Below are 8,384 nucleotides of genomic sequence, written 5' to 3' on the forward strand. Positions count from 1 at the left end.
ACTTCCAACATTGTCTACAAAATAAATTGCAATGATTGCCCTTCTACTTACATAGGTGAAACCGGACAAAATTTAATAAAAAGACTCAAACAACACGACAATAATTCGAAAAACCCCAACCAAAACCAAACTATGATAACAGAACACATAAAAAATTTCAAACACTCCTTTAACTTTTATAATGCCAGTATTCTCTACCATGAACGGAACACCATTCAGAGACGTTTTGCAGAATCTTGTTTCATATCAATATGTGACCACGTGGTGAATAAAAGATCGGATTCCTCCTTACTCTGCGATAACTACCAAGTAATACTAAATAATGTTTCCAAATTTATCTCCTCTGAACAAAACTAAGTGACCTTACTAACCTTGCCAACACTTCCTAGTTTAACTTCGGCCTTGATACCCGAGCTTTACCTACCCATACATAGCAAATTTTGAATAAACCTTAAAAAAATTTTTTATTTTAGATTTTTGAGTTATTATTATAACTACTTAGTAATACTAAATAACATTTCCAATTTTTTTCTCCTAATTCTAACCATACAAACCTAGCCTAACATTACTAGTTTCAACTTCCGACTATTTTCTACCTACACGCCCATAACAATCCTGGAATGACCCTTAAAAATCTCTCAAAACATGTGGTGACTTTTATATATGCCTCGGTACTAGCAAAGTACAGAAGTCGTGGCAGAAATTACATAATTCTACTTACATTTTTGTTCAATAAAACTATCATTTTTCTGTTTACATCATACAAAAAAATTATATAAAAAATGCATAGTGCTGACAAGTTAGTTGTATAAATGTTAGTGCCAAATCTCTAGTGCTGTGTACACTTCTCTATATGTAACTAACCAACGTAATGTAAGTCCACTTGTATTTTATATGTTTTATCCATCTTCATAAATAATTTGTTTGCTTTACATATATACGAGTTTACATATATTGTATGTTTATATATATATATGTATATATATATATATATATATATATATATATATGTATTTGTATGTATGTATGTATATATATGTATATTACTTATTTACATGTATGTTTGTATGTATGTGCATATGTATATGTGTATACATGTAGTTATATATACGTATATATGCATGTATGTATGTGTATATATATATATATATATGTATATATATGTATGTGTATATATATATATATTTGTGAGCATTTATGTACATATGTATATATATATATGTATTGTGTGTATATATATATATATGTATATATATATATATATGTGTGTATATATGTGTATATACATGTTTATGCGTATATGTATGTGTATACGTGTATAGCTATAGTTACATAGATAGGTATGAGTATATGTATGGTTCATACATGTACATGTACGTCGTTGTGAATATGCTTGCACGTTGCATATATGTATATACGTATATTTATATGTGTATAGTCTTACATGTATATGTGTACATATATAGGTATATATTGTTGTATCTGTATATGTATATGTGTATTATATGTTTGTATGTGTGTGTATATGGATATATGCATGTATATATATATATATATATATATATATATATATATATATATATATATATGTGTGTATATGTGTATGTATATATATGTATATATGCGTAGGTTTATATGAGTGTACTTAAATATTTTTGCCTATACTTTTTAATTATTTATTTAATTCTAGTCTCTACTACCTTTCCTATCTTTTATATTTGGTTTGTTGTTAAGTGTTGCTGTTTGTTAATTTTTCTCTTATTGTATAGTTACTTTACCAATCCACATATATTATAATTACCTAGATATGCTAATTTTCATACTGTTTTAGATCCACTGATGATGACATTAAATTGAATGTCGAAACGTTTGGAAATAAAGATTATTTTATAAATCTTTGGCTTTTCTTTGTTTGATGTATCGCCCTCAAGAACTCACTCATATATATATATATATATATATATATATATGTTGTTTTGCATTTATATATATATATGCTGTTTTGTTCATATTAAACAATTAATATTCGTTCCACTCATATCATAAAATTCTATATATATACATATATATACATATATACATACATACAGACACACATACATACATACATACACATACACATATACACATCACACAGGCACACACCTACATATATATAAAAAAATACCCACATACATACAACCATATTACACATACACTTATACTCATAAACATACACATATATACATATACATACATGAGTATCATGTAATATATTGGTATCTGTCCGTAAATTTTTCTGTATTATATGTATGAGCTATTATTAACATCGATTCTGAAATACTTCTTTTAAATAAATCTTTTTCATAATATAATATGTGCGGATTATGGAAATCGAAATCGAGTGTACTTTTTTGTTGTATGGTATTATTTGTACTTTGTAATTCATGTTGTCATTTTCATTTTTTTGTCAGTTTCATTTTTCTAAATTTTGACATATTTTCCCAATATAAGATGAATCGCAGTTCAAACAGTTTATTTTGTAAACAACATCTTTTCTGAAAATATTGATATTGTGTTTATTGAAAAGTCTTTTGGATAAAAGGTATAAATTTTTATCTATATATGGAAAATTCACAAAACATTTATTTTCTGATACAGACAAGTTATGTGAGCAATGCGTGGTTATTATTTGTTTGTCTAACAAAAATTTAATTCTATTTTTAATTATTGGATTGATTATTTTATAAGGGAAACAGTTCATGAGTAATGTGTTAATGACTAATTTGAAATTGTGATTGTGAAATTTTGGGGTAGATAAAAGAATTGCATGATCTACTAAACTGAGAACTGTGAATATCTTTATATTGAGAGGTGTAAACGAATTAAAATTAATGTACCTGCCTGACCAGCTATCTTTCCTGAACTAATTGGTAATGCAAATACCGTCGTCGTTAATGAGCTGAACATCAAGAAAATGTATAGAGTTATCTTTTTCTAATTCTTCTATATTTTTCTATATTCTATATTTTTCTAATTGTAAATGAGAATTATAATTATTAAATTTTTGAAAAATATTCTCTATATCATTTTTGTTAATTAATAAAAGCGTGTCATCGACATATCGAAAATATAGTAGTGGTTTGCAAATTGCAGAACTTAACACACTATTATCTAAATCTTGTAGCACTAAGTCTGCTAAAACGGGACTTAAAGGACTTCCCATAGGACATCCTCTTATCATAGTATAAAATTTATTATTAAATTGGAAATATGAGGCCTTCAGTAGTAAATCTATTCCAGAAATAAACGTTTCGAGGGTAGTGAGGTATATTCAACAATTTGCAACCATCTACTTCTAATGGCAGTAATAACTAATTTATGTGGAATGTTGCTAAAAAGATTAATAACATCAAAACTAACGAAGGAAAAATTATGAGGGATCTTGAAATCCTTTACGCGATCTACTAAAATGTATGAATTGTTAAAAAAATATGGTGGGTTAACTGTAACATTTTTTAAAATTTTGGAAAAGAATTTAGATAAATTATAATAAGGTGAATCAATATATGAAACAATAGGTCTGAAAGGGCAGTTAGGTTTATGTATTTTGGGAAGGCAATAAAATTTAGGTACTAGAGGGTGTTGGATTTTTAACTTTAGGGCGATGGAATTGTTGACGTGACCTTTTTTTCCAAAAGATTGAGTATTTAAAAGCTTGTCTATGATGGTAATTGTTCGGATCACTCGGTAACTCCTCATACATTGTTTTGTCTTCTAGTATGTTCATTGCTTCTTTTTCATAATTATCTCTTAACAGAATTACTGGAATATTTCCTTTGTCTGCTTTACATAAAATTAATTGGCAATTCTCTTTTAGAAAGGTTTTTGCAGCTTTTATGTCCCGATGAATGTATGCTAAATTATTTATTAAATTGATGTTTTGTTTATTATCCTTCAAAATCTTCAATAATTTATGTATGAAAGTGACTCTGATGAAATTTATATCCTTTTCTGTTGGATTCTTAATCAATTTAAGTCCAGCTTTAAATGTCTTTTATGAATGGCAAATTTTGGTCCTAAGGCTAGAATATATTTTATGTTGGTATACATAGACAGGTATAATTGTCTCTGTTTTACTAATGAGCCATTTGTTCCAATCTAATCCTACGTTTAATATTGGATGTAATTTGTCTCTATTTTCTATTAATTTCAATAATTTTTCTTGGTGTTTGGCTTTAAAACGATTGAATTTTTTATTATATTGCTTCAGTTCGAGCTTAAAGAATTTTTCATACTTATCTAATGCTAATATTTCTGGAATATCATGTTTAAGATTAACTATTGTTTTGTTTAACGAAATGATGTTTTTTTCACTGGTCGAAATTTCAAACTTCAATATTTTGTTATGCACTATTTGTAAGCTATTTTGTAATTTGTGATTTGTTTCATAAGGTGTATTTTTTAACGAACAAGTGTTGGAGATGAAATTTGGTAACACATTTTCATGCTTACATTTATTGAGAAAATTCCGCTTGTTAATAGTCTTCGCTAAGGTGAGATGCGTTGTCGATACATGTTTACATCGATTTGCGATTTAATATGGTTGTATGTATGTGAATATATGTGGGTGTTTTTTATATATATGTAGGTGTGTGTCTGTGTGATGTGTATATGTATATTCACATCTGAATTGATCAAATTTATATAATTATGATTTTAGATTAATGTTATTAAATAATATGCGATGCAGTGTACTACGCTAAGAGTTAGATTTTGTTACTACACTGTGCACCATAAGATTTAGATTTCAGATATATATTTTAGCATAATAAGCGATGCCGTGTATTATGCTAATAGATGATGATTTAAATTCTAAATAACACACTGTGTACTAAGTTGAGATTATATGCGATGCAATGTATTACACTAATTGTAAGAATTATTAGATTTTGGTATTACACTGTGCATTTTAAGTTTCAGTTTTAGTTTTAGATTTTAGATTTAAATTGTTTCCTTCACTTTCACTGTTCAGATCCGGTTCGATTAGGACCAAATTATGTTTCACTGTTTGACCATTCAGTTCGAATGGGCCAAAAATATGTTAAAAGATAGGATACAAATGTGTAAGACGTTCGTGATTCACCAAGATGTTGCCGAACTCTATTAAAACACTTGCACTTTAATTATATTGTCAAAGGACCAGATATATTTAGATAGTCGCTATATCATACCGATTAAAAATAATAAAAATAAAAGATGATGAATAAATGTTTAATTGTTGTATATTTAAATGTAACGATTTATAGGCTTATAGATGATATGTTTATTAGATGAGATTTAGATATTACTCTTTTGAGTGTTGATTTGTGAGAGTTTGTTGACTCTTTTGAGTGGTGATTAAAATTCTTAGAAAAATGGACTAATGGTATGATGATAGATTTAGGGAGAGGATGCATGACAATAAAAGGGATTTTTTTATAGTTCTAAATTATATAATAAGAGATAAGGGAAAATATATAATTAAACCAGGGTTGAGTAAGGCGTAAACAAATAATATATTTAAAAAATCACATGTTGGTGGAATAATTATTATATTATAACTAATTCATACAGCTCCATATTTATTTTTCAAAATAGCCAATTTTTCTCTTTATATTTGTAACATTTCCTTATAAAATTGTCTTTTAACATCCCTGATTTTTTGTAATGTAGTCCTTTATGTTCTGCCTTCCTCTAGCAACAGTCGATGGCTCAATTTTATGGCAGATCGTAAAGGCCCACTTTGAATTATTACAGTCGAAACGTTACTTTCATTATTAGAACTCAATTGGCAAATAGGGTTTGTACTTTGCTGCCGATTGAAAATTTCTTGAATTTTCAATTAGGGGTTAATCGCCTTGGATCTGTGAAACATAATTATCTATATGTAGAAAAAACACTAAAATGTTTACTGCCAAACATGCTTACTACCAGATTCATTTTTATCAATGAATCATTTGTATTTCCTCAGTATTACTTTCCATCTGTCCAATGTCGAGAACATTGGTTTATTCAAAACATGTGCCGAATTCGTCATTGATATGGTCTCTGATTTTTTTCCACATCTCCCCTTTGGTCCGTACATTTAGCGAACGTATTTGGAGTTCGTATACTTTATAATAATGTATTAAGGATTTGGTTCGTTCTGAGGTCCAAACCTTATCCTACGGATCATGTTGTCGTTAATCTTTCTGAAGCAAAAATTCTTCCAATTAAAAATGTTTAGTTCCGAGCACTGTTTGTTGATCATCATTGCTACTCTAACTGTTTAATATTTAGTTCTATGTGGTTTTTGAAGTCTGTACAATACGGTTTGATCTTAGTACTTTTTCTACTAACTCAGAACAAACTAAAATTTACTGCCGCAAAGGTGTTGACTAATGTAAGCAAAATATAATGGCATTAACATATACAAAATAAAAATTAATTAATACAGCTACATACAAGCAATGACATATCAGGAAAATCCTTACAGTCAATTCAATATAGATATTTTGCTAACGTATTAGAGTCAGCTCTTTTGGAGGAGTTATATTTAAATAACCGTACGGTATCGTAATACAGGTCGATTTTAATAGATATCAACAAGGTAATAATGAAAAAGTTAGGAAATATGATCTTAGTTTGAACTTTCTTTTACATAATTTAACCGAATCTATTATAAAAAGTAACAGCAAAACTCCAGAAACGAATATTTATTTTTCAAATTTATTAAAATCATAAGCTCTTTTAAATTTTAAGAAAGGTGTATATCCCGAATAAAATTTTTAGTTCAATCTAAGTCTCCACGAATATACCAAGCATCTATTTCACTAGTTAAGAAGTTACTTTATTGAACTCACATGAACAACTCCAATCTTCATAAAATTTTAGTTGCCTCTTTAACTCAATGCTCTCATCCAAACCCTATGGTAACATCAGAAGCAATAAAATGCAATTACTGCAAATATTCAAGACAAAATATACAAAATTGTAGAAAATGCATATTGCACGAGCAAAATGAAAAATCTGTTACAACCCCTGAGAGTACACCTAGTTCTAGTGAAGATGAGTCTACATTATCAAAAGATCAGGAGAGCATTTTGATGGATCTGGCTTAAGGAACGATCAAGAAATCGTTGTGTGATGGCCGTTCGCTGAGATAGTTTGTCCTTTCTGCACGAGTGCCTGTGCTCTGATGTCCGCGAGTGAAGTCTCGCGGCACTTGAAACAGTTCAACCCGGACAGGAAGGTCAAATATATCTGCAGCAGGTGTGAACAGGTCTGTGGTAACCAGGGGGGCTTGACCGTCATCTCTTGTTTTTGTAAAGGTTCGAGATCAGAGGAGGCTATCAAGTTCAATGAATACACGGCGAGATTTTCCTCAAAAAAGCGGGCCTATCTCAGCATGAGCGATATACTCATCCTGGTTTAAGGAACGAGAAAAGACGGTTGCCCCCCCTGCGACCCGAAAGTACAACCTGCGGACTGATGAAGATATCAAGACCTTGAGGAGGGTCGATGACCAATACCTCAAATGTCTCCATGTCAATGACAAAATTAGGGACGAACATTACCCTCATATGACACGCACACAAATTTCAGTTAAACGGGGCGAGCTTGACCTGCGTACGAAGTCCGGTAGAATAGACAAACCAGCGGTTGGTAGCCAAGCGTTAGTCAATCCAGATATACTGGACAACGGTGATTGTGAGCCTGGGCACCAACTGGTTGATGTCCAAGTAGCAGCCCCTCAACAAAATCGAGATGGCGATGACCTTAAATCTTGGACACAACAACTCTCAAAAGATTGGGAAGACTTGCGGGACATAGAGATTGACAAGAAGCTCAATGAGGCGTCTGCCCAGCTCAAAGATCTTAAAATGATGCTAGAAGCTGGTGCTAGACCTAGTGATGTGGTTAGGCACGTTGATAACCTCGCTGATTGCGTTCTTATCCCAGCCCTTACAAAACGGTTGTCTGTACCTTCGTAAAACCGCAGAGAATCCATAGACACAATGAAATCGTGTCTTTTTGTCGAAATGATTTTATCGACAATCACATTGCTGGGCGCTACATGATTAAATCGTCGCTAAAGCCTGACCTCAACCTATGGGGCACTGAAAAGTCTTATATCGTCAACGTCACAATTAGACTCGAGCAGAGAAACTCTCTCGGAAAAGTCTATACCGAAAAAATCCTCAAATATGAGTGCCTCTATCCAGAGGTACTCAATATAACTGGAGCAACACACTGTCGGGTTCTCCCGATAGTTGTGGGGTCCCGTAGTTCTCTACCCCCCAAACCCTTATCAAACATACCCTTCCTTTCCAAACATTCCAAACACACTGGCATAACATCATCATTGGTTGCAGTTAGAACAT

Source organism: Ctenocephalides felis, unplaced genomic scaffold, assembly GCF_003426905.1.
Source record: "Ctenocephalides felis isolate EL2017-DRISC unplaced genomic scaffold, ASM342690v1 CF-g0.4_SCAFFOLD_02517, whole genome shotgun sequence".
Classification (NCBI taxonomy): domain Eukaryota; kingdom Metazoa; phylum Arthropoda; class Insecta; order Siphonaptera; family Pulicidae; genus Ctenocephalides; species Ctenocephalides felis.